We start from the raw sequence: 20,188 nt of genomic DNA on the forward strand, positions 1-20,188 counted from the left end.
TCCTAAAAAATGGTTTGTGCTCATGTTGCATATTTCTGCTATTCTCCATTGTCTTCAATATTGGCCACTGCCAGAGGCAAGTGTTAGACAAGACAGACAAATGGTCTGATCTAGAATGGCAAATTCTATGTTTCCTTAATACAGTCTCCTGGAATGACAGCAGTTATGTATTTTTAAGTCGGCTCTTCCATTATGGCGATAAATGGTTATTTAAATACAGTCAGGTTCAAATTACACTCTTGGAAAATGCAGCAGGGGAAAGTATCAAAGACAAAGAACTTTTAAATAAATCTCATCTCTCCTCCTGCCATATGAGGTAATTTCTATGCCAGATGGCAGATGTTTATGCTGGTACTTAAAAGAAGTAAAAATTAAATGGATCTCAAAAACTTAATTGTTTTTAGTTTAGAAATGCTCTCAAATAAAGGGAATTTGGAAGAGATTTTATTTTTAATGATCTCAAAAACTAAGCACCTTAATGTTTAACTTTAATTCAGAAAAAAATAGTTAACTCTTAAGTGGTTCTTCTTTTTTTATTCCATTATTGAAGTATGATATTAGTTTTCAGGTAATTACAAAAATGTCACAAGTCACTTTTTCTAGAAATGATTGTGAAAAATCTTCCAAGGACTATATTATAACATGTGCATTTTATTTTATTTTATTTTATTTTATTTTTAGAAGGATAGGTGTTAGTTCTTCCTCCCCCCATTTTATTCAAACTAAGCAATAGATGAGTCATTTATACTCTTTTTTAAAATATATTTTATTGATTTTTTACAGAGAGGAAGGGAGAAGGATAGAGAGTTAGAAACATCGATGAGAAAGAAACATCGATCAGCTGCCTCCTGCACACCCCCCTACTGGGGATGTGCCCACAACCAAGGTACATGCCCTTGACTGGAATCGAACCTGGGACCCTTCAGTCCGCAGGCTGATGCTCTATCCACTGAGACAAACCAGTTATAGGGCTCATTTATACTCTTAATCATTATATATATATCAGTTTAAGTCAGAAAAGTTATCTATCCAAGACTGTTTTATTATGAGGATAAACACAATACAAATATAGTGACTTTCTGAAACAAACAATTGTTACATGCACAACTTCTGTTTACATAAGCAAAATTGATCAACTTTCCAATGGGAAAGCCCTCCTTCCTTCTCTTGAAAGCTTCCTCTGAATGGTGAAGAATAATTTTATTGTTGTGGCATCTAAATTTTTGCTCAAAAAAGCAAATGTGACCTAGTTGCTAGGTGGAGACTTTTCCTTTCCATTAATACATTAACACTGATCAGAAATCAATCCTGCTTTCTTGATTCAGGATAGTTTTTAGCAGGTTTTTTTGGAAATATCAAGTGAAGGACAGCTATAAGCCCAAATAACTCTAGCAATCACTTGACTTTTTGTATTTAGAAAACTAACCCAAACTTACAATATAGAACAATGGCCAATTCTGGAAAAATAATATTTAGATTAGTAAGCTATAGTGAAACATTCTAATTACTAGTCAAAAGAACTAGAAAAATCTGTATATTCTTAAACTTCTATGTTCTGAACAATCAATTCAACAAAATGTAATTGAGCCCCAAAGATAAGTTCAATATTTTACTATGTACAAAAATATGACTTCTGTATAAGCAGAAATATAAACAAAATCTCTTTCCTCAATTTGTTTATACTATTTTGTGACAACATAGAAGCTTTTTAAAAAATAATTGAATTATCCAAGGCTAATCTTCAGCTTTATTTTTAGTTCTTTACAAAGCTTTAAAAAATTCCTGTTGCCCAGCCAGTGTGCCTCAGTGGTTGAGTGTCGACCTATGAGCCAGGAAGTCATAATTCGATTCTGGTCAGGGCACAAGCCCGGGTTGCAGGCTCCATCCCCAGTAGGGGGTGTGCTGCAAGTAGCTGATCCATGGTTCTCTTTCATCTTTGATGTTTCTATCTCTCTATCCTTCTCCCTTCCTCTCTGAAATCAATAAAAACATAGTTTAGAAAATCCTTGTAGGATGTATTTGGGGCAGAGTCATAGATTGCACAATCAACAAAGGGCAACTTACTCTGGTAACCTGTGCAATTATGACTTCCCCTGAGTGCATAGTGCCTCTTACAAGAAATAATTCATCATTTTATGCATATTTTACTGGAGGACAAGTATACTCAATAAACTATTCTCTGCTCTTCAATAGGCCACAAAATGCTCTCACAAGTCAGGTCTAGCTACCTTTTCAGATTATTGTAGTCCTACTAGAGGACAATGCGTGGGTCCATGGAATTCTATAATGGTACTTATGGAAAAGAGCATTATGCATTTATGTAAGTTTGAGTGCTAGTGAAGCTGCAGTAACAAAGATACCCCAAAATATAATTACTGAAATAAAAATGAACTCTATATCTCTTCCAACCTAACAGTATAGAGATAGGTGAGAGTTTCAGAACACATAAATAGCTTTGCTTTATCTAGATTCCTTCTGCCTTATCTTTCGGCCATCCCCTAAACATTGCTCAGCTAACATGGGTGAAGAAGGGTCACCACATTCCCAAAAATGTGAAAGAAGTAGCTAACCAAGCAGTGTTATTGTTAAAGAAACAACCTAAACATTGAACATATTATCTAGCTGCTAGGAGGCTGAGAAATATAGTCCCTAGCTAGATAGCTGTGGGCCCTGCTAAACCTGGAGGGTGAGGATCAGGATTTTGTTCCTGCAAGAAAGAAGGGGTGAATAGATTCTGGGCAAGTAGCAGCCTGCACCTTAAGCATTTAATAAATGGTTTATAAAATAATGCTTTTGGTTAATCCATTTTTCAACAAATATTTCCTGAGTGTCTATTTTGTATACAGCTCTATATTGCACCCCACAAGAAAATTTAAATATATACAAATTTATATTATCAAAGAAATTTTGACATTTTTAAAGACATAAACTACATTTGACTCTTGAACAACACAGATTTGAACCGCATGTGTCCAGCTATACATGGATTTTTTTCAACAAATACTGTAAATATATTTTGTCTTCCTCATGAGTTTCTTAATATGTTCTTTTCTCTAGATTACTTTACTGTAAGAATATAGTATATAATACATATAATATACAAAATATGACTATTTGTGTTATTGGTAAGGCTTCCGGTCAACAGTAGTTTTGGGGGAGTCAAAAGTTAAATGAGGATTTTCAACTGCACTGGGAGTCAATGGCACTAACCCATGCATTGTTCAAGGGTCACCAGTATAGACACTGAATATCACCAATAATAATAGTAATGATAATGTTACCATTAATGTACTATATCATTAATACATAGGTGCTAAGTGAGTGGTGCAGAAGAGGTGTGACACTAATATTCAATGTTGATTTTCCGATAGGAAGAGTGGAGGAGAGGCAACAGCCAGTTCATGGATATAAGGGCCCAATATGAATAAGGTCATTTCAGCCTTCAAACTATAAAAAATTAATTTATATCTTTAAAAAAGTACATATATAAAATTATGTATCTTCCTATGCATATTCATACATGTATGTACATTGAACAAGAAGATGCTTATTTTTATTAATTTTGACATAGGTAGTATGCTTATCCTCACCTTTTAGTTAAACAGCATTTGTTCTTATTGTTAGTGAGTCTGAATCAATCAGCTGCATTCCTTAATGATGGAAGCAGATGGAAATAGAATGAGCTTCTGAATCTTCCTCAAGGGCATTGTTGAGGATGCTGCACCCTAACTGAAAATTGCTCAATTTTGCAATAGAGTTGGCCAATGTAGACATAGTCTTATATTTTCACTAATTTTGAATTAATACTCTAGAAACCAGCAGCTGACAATGAGCCTGAACAGTTGGTTTCACACCTGAGGCCTCTTTTAAAAGACCATTCTCATCACAGTCAAACAACAGGAGGATATATTAGAGGGGAAAATGAGTGCATTTTCTCTAAGACTACTTACGTAGGAGTTTCTCTTAAACTAATTAAGATTCAATTCTATTTCAGAAACTAATGTCTGAAGCAGACATTCTGTTTGAAAATTATTAATAAATGAAAGTAGAATATTCCAGAGCTCTCAAAATGGTAGTTTTCTGCCTGGTGAATGCTCAATAAAAGTGCTTGTTGAAAAAAAAATTAGGTAGAGAACAGTATTTGAAACATAATATCAAATGTTCGGGGTGAATGATTATGGCATATAAAATTATTAATAAGATCTAAGAACTTTTTAAAAGTGAAATAAGTGACACCCTTGACTATTAAAAACATCTCCAACCCTCTCAACATCAAGCTTGTAGGTTCTTAGAATTCTAAGATATCTGGGGGAAACAAAAGATTGCAATTTAACTGTTTTTATTTTATTCAGAAGGTACTGGATATAATATGAATTATAGTTCCATTTCAAAGGGAAAAATATTTAAGCATACATATTAAGCTTACATATTGGATGTGATGGTTCATGTAACCCAATTCAAAAAGATCAGCTAGTCTAAGTCAGAAAATGCTAATGTAGCATGGAGAAAAATATTTTTGCCCAACAACTTCAATAAGTACTCAAAAGTTGTCTGAATTGTTCTCTGCGTTTTTGTATAATAAATTGCTGCACATGTAAGTGGTAGGCCAGGGAGCACTGTCTTGCCTTTCACACAATGCGTCTTTCACAGAGTCTTGAAAATGGATGTTGCATTTCCCTTCTAGTGATAATCACACTACATGAGGTGGTGGGTGACTGCCAAAAGCCCTTAGATTTGTATTTCATATCATATGACAAACCCAATTTTTTTTCAAATAAAAGAACCCTCTCTGTGGTGTTTTCTGTCATTTTACTTTAATAGCAGAAATAGGCATTTATCAAGGCCATCTGCCCACCCACATGATGTCTCAGGATCAGACTGCCTTTTACAAGTTGCATAGAACTGGGATTCTTGAGGGGTGTGTGTGGGGGGGTGATAGTTATCAGTGTTTTAAAATTGTGGGAAATGTGAAATCTTTAGAAAAAAAAGGAGGAAGTATCAAAATGTTCAATATTTAAGATTTCAGTGTGGGCATGCTTTTTAGTGCCTGACACATAAGAGAAGTTATGTTAAGAGAAAGAAAAATAGAGAGTTAATTATTGAACTCCTCCTTTATATTTGCTACCAGTTTCCATCTAGAGGGAAAATAAATCTAATTGAGATTCTTGGAATTTTCTATAGAAGCTCATTCTGTCCTAGGCTAATATAAACAATATCCTCTGCTTTAGCTGTCCTAGACCAATCATTCTTCTTTCGTTCAAGTGGTTCATATTTAATGACCTCAAAAGAGCAATCTTTTCTTATTCAGTGTGGTATCAAAGCCTTCCTTAAATCAAGGTTTATGAATTTAAGACTAGATGACAAAAGTAGCTCTATTAGTCTTTTTTTCATGGCCAAGTTTCAACAGTGGCACTCTATATAAAACTATTCTAAGTCCAATTACAAGTCAAATCATATGCTATACACCTTAAACGTATGCAGTGTTTACGTCGATGATATCTCAATAAAACTGGAAAAAATGCAAAAAGAAATTCCATTACATACAGTAAATATTTCACTTTTCATCAGAATCATTATGTATGACTTAGCTGTTTACTACACTTGATCTTAGCAAAAAAGGCCAAAAAGCGACTTATAACTTAGTTGTTTAAAAAATTTAGGGTTCTCTGTGAGGGATGGTGAAGCAAAGACTGTAAACCATTCATAAGTTCTTTTTCTTCCAGGTTATAAAATTACACTACATTGGCCAGCCTCCTTTGAGGTTCGGTATGGCCACATGACTACTTGCCAATGAATGTGGACAGAAATCAGGAATTCTGTGTGTCTTTTCTTTTCAAAAAAGGCAATCACTGAATAATCAGTTTATTATACAGATAATTATTCTTGAACGTAAAAGTAACTGACTCTTTAAATACACACAAATATTTCCACTAAAATGAATTTTTACCCTTATATCCAGAGACCTAAATAGTTAAAAACACAAGAAAAAATAAGAGCTATTAGTTATGTATTAACTGAGAAACCACACAAAACCAAAGAATATGAAAGAGAGGCTGAAAGGATGAAGGTTGAAGGGTGGGGAGATATACAATTATTGGTAACAAAGTTCACTATATTTTATGTGATAATAGCTGCAATTCATTTAAATGTTAACCAGTAAAATAGCCGTGAAAATAAAAGATGTGGGTAAAGTGGAATCTAACTCATCATGCTTTTCTACAAGATAGAGCTGCTCCACAATAAATTGAATAAACAGTTTTATATTCTTCTCCTTGCTTTTAATAACTGTTTTGAGTTCAATAGGACTCCACTTAAAAACAATCTCCTACTGGCTGGTGGAGCTTTACTTCCCTGCCCAAGCACACATCATCCCACCACCCTTCACCTTGCTGGCATCCAATTTAAAGTCAACAAGGACAGCTTCCAATCTCCCATCTAGCATATAGGAGAACAGGCTGGTCACACACACACTTTTCTGCTGAGAGGCACTGTTGGTGCAGTATTTCTCGTTTGTTGTTCCAGTTGTCTATAACACACAGCACTGCTATACCAGTTAAACACGCACACAGGACAAAATGAGGCACGGGCTCAGAGAGAGCAGTCAGATGGAAATTGAAAGGACCTTCTCTTTGAGAACTTCCCTGTCTATCTTCGTGAGGTTGTCTAATAACTTCCTTGGTTACATCACGCAGAGGATGGCGAAGCTCTAAGGCATGGAGAGGACCTGAGATGGAAGGGTCCTCTGTGTCAGAGACATCACATAAAGCCTCCTAATAATTAGGAATATTGGGCTGATTGTCACTTGATCAGAAAACACATACCTGTCATGTTAAGGCTCTGACATGTTGAGGTTGTCATAGTAATACTAATGAGTATCTTTGGGTAGGAATCCAGGGAATACTACATGGTTCTTTACTTTATTCTATGATGTAATTTCAACAATTGATAGCTTGCTGGTTGAGCATTATACTTGCCCTTTAGCAAAATACACACAACCCTTGCTTAATTATTATTTTAGAGTGTTAAATTTAAATTTTTTAAATATACTTTTATTGATTTCAGAGAGAGAGAGAGAGACAGAAATATCAATGATGAGAGAGAATCATTGATTGGCTGCCTCCTGCATACCCCACACTGGGGATTGAGCCCACAACCCAGGTATGTGTCCTGACTGGGAATCGAACTGTGACCTCCTGGTTCATTCGTCAAAGCTCAACCACTGAGTCATACCAACCAGGCTAGATTTGAATTTTTAATCATATTATTACCTGGAACCATATCACCACTAGGGTGAAAGAAATCACTATTTTAGAAAAAAAAACAACAAACAAACAAACAAAAAAACACAAACAAAACCCCACAAAACTATACACTTTTCTAAAGGAAGAAAAACAACAGAAAGCTTCTCTCTTATTGCTACCAGCCAGGGAAAAGAAGGAAGATGAATCATGGAAGCTTTTCCTATTGATGGCATTAGATAGATATAAGAGGGAAAAATAAAATTATAATGGGAGAAATGTTATTTTGTGATTCTACTGCATTAAGTATTTCATGATAATTACTATTAAATACTCACTATATGCTTTTGCATAAATTTTTTTAAGTAATCTACATGACCTATTAACTCGGTAGTATTTTTGTACCCATTTTACAGATGAAGCTTACAACAGTAAAAGTAACTTGGCTCACAGTCACATAGCCAGTAAGTGATGAAACACATTCAAACCCAGGCCGCTTCATTGAAATAGCCTGCTATCCTCTTAACTTCACTTGTTCCCAAAGCAACCCCAATTGTTTTTTTGTTTTCTTGTACTATATCACTTCTATTTTGTTTTACTGGTAACTTTCCCAATGTCCACATTGTCCATTTACCCCACATGTTCCTCCAAATCTTCTCTTAAATCTCTCCCACTGTTCATGGATCAAGTAACCAATACCATATGATTTAAGAGAGACCCAGAAAGCTTCTTGTTTCATAATATCTCCTTTAATGGCAATTGAGCCTAAAAGTTGCCTTATAAAAGTTGCTTATTAAGGGCAAAAGACTGCATCACCAAACATCTACTAAAACACAAATGCCCGACGAGTGTTTGTTTATTTCTTTAATCATCCACTCAAGGAACACTTACTTTAAAAAAAAAACAACAAAGCCATTACAATTTCATCGGGATTTGGATATGAGATTGTTTATCAATGATGGAGCACAGAGGATGGGTTAGAAACCATTAATCTAGAGGTTACTAATAAAACCACAACACGCAGAACATGAAACATGTTCCCAATAAATCTGACCTGAATTAGAAACCATCAGGGGCAGCCGTAAGCAGCCCCCAAACGTGCAGAAATGTCACACTGAAGAAGAGAGGCCATGGGAAGCTGGGGCAGAGATAGTTATTTATTTATTTATTTATTTATTTATTTATTTAAATCCTCACCCAGAGATATTTTTCCATTGATTTTTAGAGAGAGTGAAAGGAAGAGAAAAAGACAGAGAGAAATATTGATGTGAGAGAAACACATCGAATTTGTTGCCTTCTGCACATTCCCCAACCAAGGCCCCAGGTTGAAGAAGAGCCTGCAACTGAGGTACACGCCCTTGACGGGAATTTAACCCAGTACCTAGACAGGCTGGTGCTCTATCCACTGAGCAAAACCAGCTAGGGCAGGGACAGAAATCTTAAAAGGAAGTTAGGAGTATGTAAGAGACGATCTTTAGAAACGTCACCTCTGTCTACATTCTGGGTAGCCCATCTCAACTCACCTGGCCCTCCATCAACTCCAATCCTGCACCTAACCACATTGCTCCTCGAGTTCTCTCAATTTCAGATTTTGCCAGCAGAAAATTGACATGGCATATGCTTTGCACTCACCATTGCATTGAATGCTAATACTAGCAAAAGTGGACATTTGGCTTTTCACCCAAACCACTTAAGTAGAAACTATAAGAAACCAGGCAACCTGGAGGTCATGCCATCCTAGTAAGGAATAGCAATGCCTTGCTTGTCATAAAGTTCTAGCAGCCTCTTCTCATGTTAAGCATTTTGTAAGTTGATAATAATAGGTAGGCCAGAGTTGTTACCAAAGTTCACTGGTGCTCTGGGTATAAAACGCTGTCCCAGACTGTTTGAGCCATTTGGATTTCTGTTGGAATTCCCAGCTTTCTCTCTCTGGCTCAGCAGGATAGCTCATATAGCTTCCCTAACAAGCCACTACTTGCCACTGAACATGGAGACTTCGAGATGTACTTAACCTTGATAGAGGGAAACCTTGTGTCTAATAAAGAGAAATAAAAATTCCGAATTACTGCAAAGCACTGCAGCAGGCAAGCTGCAATTCCAGTCATACGAAGCCTCTGTTTACAGTAAAATGATGATATGAATCACAATGACTCTCATATAAGGACTCAACTGCCTACCTAGTCATATTCCATATATTTATAACATATAATTTCATTTTCATACAAGCTTATTACACATATTAAAGCAATACTTTTCCTTGTACAGCCAAGATTCATTGATAAAACAATGAAGTGAACTAACACCCTTCCTAAATAAAGTTTCACCAATAGCACCATATGTTAATGGACCTATTTCATTGTTAATGTGACTGACTGCTTATTGATTCTTGCAGGAATCCAGCAAGGGCTTCAGAGTACAATTTAGTTTGGAGAGCTCTGGGTCCAACATCTATGCTCAATTACAACTTTCAGAAGGGAAGATCAATAAAATTTAAATTGCTTATGGTAATCACAACTTCAAATCATTGCGATCAGCATAAGCAATCTGCTGACCCCAGCCAAGCTCCTAAATTGAAACTTGTAATGAGTGGTCATTTAGTTTGGGTCCATTCATATTATTTGGAAGGCAGGTGATGAACAATTAAAGACCAGCCAGCACCTTCTCTGCACAACATTCCCATCTTTATTCCCAAAGTATTAATATGCAGTAACCCTCGGGTTCATGGTTTTGCACTTCTTTAATGGGTATTCTGTATGAATAAGCAATTATATTTTCTATTAAACAATTTCAGTGTAATTGAATTAGCAGTTATAATATTGCTAGGGCAAGCAAAAGCTTTCCTAGGGAAAAATTAAGTGATATTGGGTAGTGCAAATTAATTTATAGAACTGAAAAATGTAACCAATTAAATAGAATTGCCTTTGCCTCCCCCCTCCACCAAAATACAATTAAGCAGCACATTGTTTCAAAGAATATGTTTCAGAGCAATTTGTTTTCAATCATAATAGCTGTTTTTCATTCATTATGAAAAGCTGTCTATTATAATGAAAATTTCATAGGCAGTTTTCCTTGACAAAGCAGGTTGCAAGTTTAAACAAAGATAGCCTGCAGATTACTTCCTAGATAAGGAGTCACCTTAGAATTACATTTTAATAAATCATTGAAAATAAATCTTCTGCATTACAGCATGAAGGTTTTAGAGAAAGAAAAAGCAAATAGAGAGAAACTAATCAATGAAAATCTCCTGCTGCCAATATAATAATAGATGGACCAATGCTAATATATAAAGTGTATTACACTCACACACACAGCCAAAAAGAAAAATGTAAGATAAATATCACGGAAGTCAACTGTCACAAATGAGACTTGAGTAATAATCCCATCTTTACCATTCATCATTCCTACTGTGCCTCCTCCAAGCGCTTTGCTGAATTATAAACTAGGGTATTTAGGCCACATTTTTGCAACCTAATAACATGGCCATCTTTAGATTACCACCAAAGTTTAAAGTATCCTGCCAAGTTGTTGAAGACAAAGCAAAATGTAAATATATATGTATATATATATAATGTGTGTGTATATATAACATATAATATATGCTATGTTTGCATATATTTTGAAAGAAATGTAAAACTATAGTTGGAACAATTGTAAATATTTAGTAAGTATACATTAATAAGAATTTGTAGCAAAAATATTTAGTATTACCATGCCATTTTTTTTATTAATGCCGAGATCTGAAAAGAACAGGGCAGAAACCATGAATTTTTCCACACGAATCCCATAAAAAAGATGGTTTAGATCTTTAGAATTTTTTAGACTCTTTGGATGGACCTTAAAAGGTTTTTATGCAGGAAATGACACGTCAGGTTTATCACTGCGATGCAGTGAGAACTGAAGGGAAGGGCAGAGTGGACCAGAGAGAGGAGAGCTCTTAGTGACCCAAGCATTCATTCAGGTTAGAATGTGAGCATTTGAATTAAAGAAGTGGAGAAGAAAATGTATATCACCAGTTTTCAGAAGCTACACTGAAAGAATTTCACATTTGATTGGCTAGAGAGAGCGGGGGGACTTGAGAATAGCTTGAGTTTCCATCTTGGAAAGACTGTAAGGCTAAAAATACTCTTTATGAGTTAGAGACTGTAGATTAAGGAGTAAGTAGAGGTGACTGAGTTCATGTGCTAATTAAGAGTATTTCCAAATACTGAATTAGATTAATGTTTTTCCTAAGCCCTTTCTCTCTACCAGGACAGTAGTGATTAAGAAAAGCATTTATTGCAGAAATAAATACTGATATTCCTTAGGTAAGTTTATCTTTGTATGTCCCCATTTACTTTTAATTTAGTCCACAAATTAAGCCCATTGTTTGAGAGTGTATGGCTTCTGTACTTGAACAGATTTTTTTTTGCAATCTACTAATATAACTATCTTTAGGTTATTTCTAAGGTTTAAAGGCATACTATTACTTTAAACAATAAAAAGAAAAAAACAAAGGCATACTATTTCTCAAAAAAGATGGAAAATATAAGTATATTATAGTTTTGATTCAGCTTCTGAATTTTAATGATAAACAAATGACTTGAGGGTGCAACAAATGTCATATAACATTCAGAAAATATTTGACAAAAACTTCTACTAATTTAAAGAAAGTAGATGTTGCCGAAACCGGTTTGGCTCAGTGGATAGAGCGTCGGCCTGCGGACTCAAGGGTCCCAGGTTCGATTCTGGTTAAGGGCATGTACCTTGGTTGCAGGCACATCCCCAGTAGGGGGTGTGCAAGAAACAGCTGATCGATGTTTCTCTCTCATTGATGTTTCTAACTCTCTATCTCTCTCTCTTCCTCTCTCTAAAAAATCAATAAAATATATTTTTAAAGGAAGTAGATGTCAAAATTCTCCAAATGGGGAAAAATAGTGAAGCTCAGTGTTTCTAGGGTTCATTAAAAAAATTTTAAATGACTGAAACTAGAAAGTTTTTTTGTAATATATTTTATTGATTTTTTGTAGAGAGGAAGGGAGAGGGATAGAGACTTAGAAACATTGATGAGAGAGAAACATCCATCAGCTGCCTCCTGCACACCCCCTACTGGGGATGTGCCCGCAACCAACGTACATGCCCTTGACCGGAATTGAACCTGGAACCCTTCAGTCCGCAGGCTGACACTCTATCCACTGAGCCAAACCAGTCAGAGCAAACTAGAAAGTTTTTAATTTGTTTTCACTTAAAAATATGGAGACATCCTGGAACCTGACATAATATCTGGCACAAAATAAAAGCCCAATAAATGTGAAATAAATATGTTTACATTTGAAAAGTAAAGTGAATAGTTGCCCATATATTTTCAGTTTACCCATATTAAGAAAGTATCAAACAAATAAAGATACTTTGGCATTCAATAATTCAATATAACTCTACACACACACACACACATACACACACACACACACACACACACACCAACATAATTCACCCGTCACCTGATTGGTTTTGATAACTTACTGCTGAAATTTTTCTGATCATATAATTTTTAAATGATTCATATTTGAAATTTTTTAAATAGACATTTACACAATATGAAATTTTTTAAATAGACATTTACACGTCAGAGATAAGGAAATCTTTCTGTGGGTTTTCTGATCATTATAAACTTAAATATCTGATACTTATTTCAGAAATTCAAGATCTGATAAGACACAGCAATAGATGACAAAGTATTTCTCTTTACACAAAGTTACCTAGTCTATCTCAGGCATAGTTTATTTTCACTTGATGAGGCTTTTTAATTGTTTCCTTTTATTCCTTAGCATCATCTGCTTTATCCCCTGAAGATTCCCTTGTGCTAGTCAGTCTTTCCATGCACCGAATCCTTAATAAAACATAACTTAAAACTTTAGTTCATTTTATCCAACATTTATTAAATACATCTCAGGTGCTATAATAGGCAAAAAAAAAAAAAAAGGCTGAAAATTCCTTTATACATCATTTCTTCTTCCTTGGTGATATCACTGGTTAGGAGTAATTGCTCTTAATAAAACAATAGTGCCCTTTATTGTGTGGTTTCTAAACCTCATTTTCCTTATTTATGAAATGGAGATCAAAATAGTACCCACACCATAAGTTTGTTGTGAAAAAAATGCAATGTTGTTAATAAACTATTTAAAACAGTCTCTGAGCAACTAAGGAAACAATCCCATTTGCAACTGCATCGAAAAATAAAATAAAATATCTAGAAGTAAATTTAACCAAAGAGGTAAAAGACCTGTACTTGGAAAATTAGAAAACACTAAAGTAAGAAATTGAAGAAGATACTGATAAATGGGAGCATATTCCATGCTCACGGATGGATAGAAATAATTAACATCATTAAAATGTCCATATTACCCAAAGCAATCTGTAGATTCAATGCAATCTCTATCAAAATAACAATAACATATTTCACAGGACTAGAACAAATAATCCAAAAATTTATATGGAACCACAAAGACCCTGAATAAGCATAGCAATCTTGAAAAAGTTGAAGGTATCATACTACTTGATATGAAACTATACTACAAGGCTATAGTAATCAAAACAGCATGGAACTGGAATATGAACTGGCATAAAAATAGACACATAGATCAATAGAAGGTGCAGAAATAAACCCCACCTACATGATCAATTAATATATGACAAAGGAGGCAAAAAATACAGTGGAGTAACAATAGTCTATTCAATAAATGGTGTTGGGAAAATTGGACAGATAAATGCAAAAAAATGACACTAGATCACCTTCTACACCACATATAAGACTAAACTCAAAATAGATTAAAGCCTTAAATGTAAGACTCAAAACCACAAAACTCCTAGAAGAAAACATAGGCAGTAAAATCTCAAACATTTCTCTTAGCAATATTTTTTTCTGATATATCTCCTTCGGCAACGGAAACAAGAGAAAAAATACTACATAAAACTAAAAAGTTTTTGCACTGCAAAGGAAACCATGAACGAAGTAAAAAGACAACCTACTGAAAAAAAGATATTCGCCAATGACACATTAATAAGGAGTTAATACCCCAAATTTATAAAGAACTCATACAACTAAACACATACACACACACACACACACACACACACACACACACACACAATTAAAAAATGGGCAGAGGACCTAAATAGACACTTTTACAAAGAGTATATACAGATATCCAATAGACATATGAAAAGATGCTTGACATCACTAATCATCAGAGAAATATAAATTAAAACCACAATCAGATATCATCTTACACCTGTCAGAATGGCTACCATCAATAGATCAACAAACAACAAGTGTTAACAGATGTTAAGGATGTGGAGAAAAAGAAACTCTTGTGCACTGTTGGTGGGAATGCAGATTAGTGCAGCCACTGTGGGAAACATTATAGAGTTAACTCAAAAAATTAAAAATAGAACTGCCTTATGACCCAGTGATTCCATTTCTGGGAATAATCTATATAATAAAAGTGTAGTATGCAAATTGTTCCCTCAAACCGGGAGTTCATCTGGGAGTTCGACTAGGGGGCAAGGCCGGGCAGGGAAGGGAAGGAGGCCCTGGCCTGTGGTGGCGGCAGGTGGCCAGGGGAAGGGAAGGAGTACCCAGCCAGCAGCCAGCAGCTGCTAGGAACCCTACCAGTGCACAAATTTCGTGCACTGGGTCTCTAGAATCTGAATAAACCTGAAACACTAATTTGAAAGAATATATGTTCCCTTATGTTCATTGCAGTTCTATTTACCATAACCAAGATTTGGAAGCAGCCCAATGCCCATTAGTAGATGAGTAGATAAAAAAGCTGTGGTACATTTACACAATGGAATATTAATAGGCTGTAAAAGAGAAGGAAATCTTACCTTTTGTGGCAGCATGGATAGACTTGGAGAGTATTATGCTAAGTGAAGTAAGCCAGTCAGAGAAAAACAAATAACATATGATTTCATTTATATGTCGAAGCTAAAGAACAAAATAAACAAACAAAATAGGAACAGACTCATAGATACAGAAAACAGACTTTGGTTGCCAGAGGGGAGGGGGTTGGAGGAACTCAGTGAAAAGGGTGAAGGATAAAGTAGTACAAATTGGTAGTTACAAAATAATTATAGGGATTTAAAGTACAGCAAAGGGAATCTAGTCAATAATATTGTAATAACTATGAATGGTCCCAGGTGGGTTCTGGAAATATCATGGGGAACACTTTGTTAAGTATATGATTATCTAAATACTATGCTAAACATGTCAAACTAATACAAAATGATATTGAATGTAAACTTTACTTGAAAAATAAAAAATAAACAGTCCCTGAAACATAGTATGTGCTCAATTAATGTTGGCTAGTATTCTCCTTTGTATGGATCAATTTTTCAAACCAGAACAATAGAGTACTATGTGTAGACAAAAGGGGACTACATACTAACCTGACAAGCTCAGGAAAGGTGTGCATGGAGGCCTTGCAAACTCAGAACCCCAAAGTAACCACAAAGGATGATCTGAAATTAAAACTTTTAAACTAAAAAACAGTTTATGGTGGGTAGTCATGTCCTAGGCCGGTATCTTCCCTGACAAAGGTCAATCTTTACCTTAAGTGAGCCTATTATATTTTTGCATCTATAACATGTCATTGGGATGTCAAAGTAATTTTCCTTTTTACTGGACCCCTCAAAGCATAGGCACTGCTCTGTGGAGACCACAAGTCCCCTCATTGTTATTGAGTTTAATTGTTGAATATTAACTATCCTGCACCCACCTAAGTAAAAGAAATATGTGTCTATCATTTTACTTTTTATCCAATCCCAGAGGTCCCCTCCCACACTTTGCTTTCTCCTGCCCCCCTAATCTATCACCAGTGGAGTTCATGGAACCCACTTACATCTCCTCTTTTGATTGAAATGTATAAAACAAGCTGTAAAACTGCCATTTTCCGGAGCATTATCTCAATACATTGAGATTCTGCTTTCTGGCATTTGTCAACAGTTTGGCCCAAATAAACAAAAATTCTTTATAGGTTTGAATGCTTTTTACATTAACATATGGAACTATGTTGGTTTAATATACCTCAATCCAATTATTGTCCTTAAAATTCTATGAAAAAAAAGCCTTCTTTAGCCAATATCAAAGTTTTCATTTCAATATATTTATACATACATATTAATAATTTACTGTAAGCCAGGTAATGGTGATATAAATATGAGTAAGATTTGTTCAAGTGTGGAATTTAGTCAAATAAATGCTCTTCTTTCACATTTATCCTAATGTATGATATCTAACACCATCATTTTCTGGTTCTCCTCAAATCTCCCAACATTTTTTTGTCTAATTAAATTTATTGGCCTTTTTTTTTTTACATTAACCACAGTTCATAAATGATTTGCCTTTGATACCTTAACTATCTCCTTTACATATTTTTTAAATATATATTTTCATTGATTTCAGAGAGAAAGGGAGAGGGAGAGAGAGATAGAAACATCAATGATGAGAGAGAATCAATGATCTGCTGCCTCCTGCTCGCCCCTTACTGGGGTTTGAGCCTGCAACTTGGGCATGTACCCTGATGAGGAATCAAACGGTGACCTTCTGGTTCATTGTTCAATGCTCAACCACTGACCCACACTGGCCAGGCATCCTTTACATTTTTTTACCTAAAGAACATTTTTACTCATATGGAGGCCATTTTTCTGGTAAGAAAATTATGCCTAAAATGACATATACCTGATATTCTCTTCTTCTACATCTTTATAGGTTAATTTTGGATAACAAAAATCAAATATGTGAGGTGAGTTAGTCATAGTAGAAAAAGAAAGGACTTTAAGGTCAAATGTCTGTCTGATTCCTAGCTATGTAATTTATTACCTGCCTGACTTTGGTCAACTTATTTCTTTCTCTTACCTCATTTTCACAATGAGAATAATTGTACCTACTTTTGGGGTGACAATGAGGACCAGTTGAGAAAGTGAAGAGCTTTGTACAATGCCCTTGTTATCTAAGAGTCCTTGGAAAGAGAAGAATTAGAGAGAGATTAAATTATTGCTATTTGAGATTTGATATATTTTACTTGTGAAGCTTCCAGAATGTTCTACAATAAAATATATGAAATGTACAGAACCAAGTTTAAAATTTTATTTAACAATTTAATTTGCCTATCAGAAAAAAAAAAGTTCCTCAATGAAATAATTTATAGCCATATAGTATTATCAGTAAGTGTTAGCCAAGGTGGTGGAACATATACTGTGTTTGGATTTACTAGTATGAATCTGAATCCCAGTCCCAGCTATGCCACTGGCTGTGTGATCAGGGGGTAAGTTACTGGATTCTCTGGGCTGAGTTATTCTAAATATTTTTTTTCAACTCTAACACTTTTTGATACAAACCATTCACTTTTTTTCCAAAGTTAAATCTTATAATTATAGGTTGAATTGTGTCCCTTCCAAACTGGTATGTTAAAGTTTTCATTTCCAATAGCTCAGAATGTGACCTTCCTTGCAAACAAGGCCATTGCAGATGTAATATTAAGATGAAATCATGATACAATGGAGGACTGATAGAATATGACTGGTGTCCTTATAAAAGAGGGGAATTTGGAGACAGACATTCACATGGGGAAATGTCATGAGAAGATGAAGATAGAGTTCAGGCTGATACTTCTACCAACCAGAATCTTTCTTACAGGCCTCAAAAGGGACCAACCCTGAGGACACCTTGATTTCAGACTTGAAACTTTCAGAACTGTGAGACAGTACACTTCTGTTGTCTAAGCCACCCATTTTGTGGTACTTCGTTATGGTAGCCATAAGAAACTAATACATCTTATTCCATAATTAACTGAAGAAGGATGAACTTCAACTATGATGTAAATATATATGCACACATATGTATTCGTATGCATGTATAAATAATGTAAACAACACTACCAGAACAGTCTGTGATCGTTTTTGTTTGTTTCAAGTAGATTGTTGATTGAAATATTGAACAATTAAACACTGCTTTCAATTATTGAACACTAGAGTTTCAAATTGAGAAGAATATGTTTTGAGGAAAAGCTTCAAAATTATAACAGCTTTCTATCTCACAAAGGTTCCTAAATATATTTCCTTCTCTTTGAAGTCTGAGAGGATGCTGCTATCTCTAAATTGCCTCTCTCAGTTTTTAACAACTCCCTAAATGGGTTTCCGAGCACATGAGAAGAGCGGAAGCTTTCGCCGTCAGCATTCTTGGTTCATATCACACTGGCTAGTTGCTTCTGTGGAATTTTGATTTTCGTGTGAGACTGCTTTTCTCATTTGCTTTGCATCTTTTTCTGTCTCCCTTTGTGAGGATGTGAGCCCTGGTGGGGGGGAGTTTAGAACACTTTTATCAAAATGAAGAAATATCAAGTTGACCAAGGCCTATAGAATAGCCTGGGATGTAACCTTTTGTCCTAATGAAAGACCATCATTGATCATTTTGGCACATCTTATCGTAAAACCTTTCTCCATAAAACTAGGGACCACCTCTAATTGTAAAGATCTCAGTTTAGAGCCCAAAACTTTTAATGTCCTCTCACTCCCTGGAACATAGTCATGAATGCTTCTATTAGAAAACTATTTTAAGAACTTTTTTTTTAGTTTATATAATTTTACCATAGCAACGAAGAACATCAGCTCTGGAGTTAAGCTAGACTGAGCTCAGCTCCCAGTCCTACCACTTTAAGAGCTAATGGCCCTGGGACCATATGGAACCTCCTTAAGCACAGAGTCATTCTCTGTACTGGTAACACCAACCTTGCATGATTGTTGTGGAGATTAATAAGATAATGTGTATAATGTACTTACCACAGCACTTGGAGCATAATATTGAGTATCAAAGGCTCAGTAAAGGCTCTCTGTTCTAGTCTTCTTGGCAATGGTAGTACCATTCATAGCACCTCCATCAGTCATTATCACGGTGGGAGATTTCAGTCTGGCAGAATTGGTTCCTCCTAAGTGATCATAAGGTAATTACCCAGGTTCAATGTTACTTGGGCCACTTCATTTAGACACAGTCTAACTTGAGCCTCTGAATATTAGATGTGAATTTGAGGAGCATTCACAGGTTTGTGACATGACACACTTGCTCTCTACATAAAGGTAGGTTTCTCAGAGGGAAAGACCCATCTATAACACATAGATACCCTAGAAAATAAAGATATAAACTGCAAATGTTACTTTTAATTGAGTATCTCATCAAAAGGCAGAGTAAAACTTTGCAACTCTTTACAGTTCTTAGGACTTTATACACTGCCCACGTTTAGTTCCTCTGTCAGACCTGCCATTTTATGTGTAATATAATAGTGCATAAGGTTATCAATCTTTAAAAAAGTATACCATTGCTTTATAGCCACCCCTGCTTTGCAATACAAATGACATAATTACTTGTACTGGCTGGAGGGGGTCCAGTTCCTCTAGTTCATTTTTTAAATGCAAATCTTATTAAGTATTTTATCCTAAAATGGCTAATGCAAAAAGGGCAGTCTTAGACTAAGATGGACAACATGCCTAAAAAATAAATACTAGGCAAGTAATGAAACCTGAATTAAATCAGCATACTGGAAACCAAATTGATTACTTATTGAAATATGTTAACATAGTGTAATGGGTAACTGCCAAAGTCAGATATACAATAATATTCCATGAATCACTGTCAGATAATCACCAAGGTTTGTAAAAGGAATAACAAATTTTAAAATCTTTTACACCGAAATCTAGATTCTCATAAAAATGTTACAGGTAGTGACCTGTATATTACATAGTTCAGCCAAAAGTACCCTTCTGTTTTATACAGGTCCTCTTTTTGTTTTTCTTCAAAATTCATAGGTCTGTTGGCAAAGAGAATAATGGGCAGTTTTCTATATAATGTTGCAAGAAAATTTTAAGAGTGCTAATTTCATTGTCTCTACTGAATTAATTTTAAGATTTCAGCTATGGAA

The sequence above is a fragment of the Eptesicus fuscus genome, chromosome 7, assembly GCF_027574615.1.
Source record: "Eptesicus fuscus isolate TK198812 chromosome 7, DD_ASM_mEF_20220401, whole genome shotgun sequence".
Taxonomy (NCBI): Eukaryota; Metazoa; Chordata; class Mammalia; order Chiroptera; family Vespertilionidae; genus Eptesicus; species Eptesicus fuscus.